Genomic DNA, 1,149 nt, shown 5'->3' on the forward strand with positions numbered 1-1,149 from the left:
GGCAACTGTGGTCCCACTCCACAAAGGCGGCTCCTCACGGACCCCTGGTAATTACCGTCCCATAAGCTTAACAAGTCTAGTCTGCAAAGCTATGGAGGATCATAATGGAGCTCATAAACAAAGATATAGGGGACTTGCAGACATTGGACCCGACCCAGTTTGGCTTTGTCAAGGGAAGATCATGCCTTTTGAACTTGGGCGACTTCTTGAAACAGTCACCAAGGCCATTGATGAGGGAAAGGCAGTCCATACAGCCTACCTTGACCTTGCGAGGCTTTGACACAATACCCCACTCGGGTATTGTAGAAAAACTTACCAGCTTAAATGTAAACCCATATGTCACAAGATAGCTTGCAAACTAGCTTAACAACAGAACCCACTGGGTTAGAGTTGCTAGCCCTGTGTCTGTCTCCAACCCGCTCACAAGTGGTGTCCCACAGGGCCGGTCCTTGGCCCCTATTGTTTGGCATCTACTTGGCAGAAGTAGAGGCCAGCATGGGAGGTCTTTGGCTGACAAAGTTTGCAGACGACTGCAAACTGAAGCCATAGTGGAAAGTGCATCGGACACGGATATCCTTCAGAAGGGACTCACAGAAACAGATAGCTGGTGCCAGAGCCATGGCTGAAGTTAAACACCAAAAAATGTATAGTCATACCCTTCGGGAAAAACAAAGGTAACCCCAAGCTACCATATAGGTGGCAATCCACTAAGCACAGAAGAGGTTATCAGGGACCTGGGGACCCAGGTTGACAGTGGCCTTTCTTTTGACACTCACATTGCTAAAGTGGTTAGAAAGACCTTCTACATTGCCCACCTGATCATGAAGGGATTCACATCCAGATCTAGTGAGGTCATTGTTCCCTGTACTCTTCACTTATCAGACCAATGATGAGTACAATGCCCCATTCGGGATGTATCTCACCCGACATCTGCAGCAATTGGAGAGACCCCAAAAGTTCCTCACCAAAAGGATAAAGGGACTCCAAAATCATATGCTGCCAGATTGAAGAAACTCCAGCTCTATTCAGTCGCATACCGTCTGCTCAGAGTGACATGTGCCTGACATACAAGGCCATGTCCAACCCGGAATTAATGGACATGCTCCACCTCAAAAATCCAAATCCACCAAAACCACTAGAGCAAGCTAC

This window comes from Protopterus annectens, chromosome 5.part0 (genome assembly GCF_019279795.1).
Source record: "Protopterus annectens isolate FY-2018-M chromosome 5.part0, PAN1.0, whole genome shotgun sequence".
NCBI classification, from domain to species: domain Eukaryota; kingdom Metazoa; phylum Chordata; order Ceratodontiformes; family Protopteridae; genus Protopterus; species Protopterus annectens.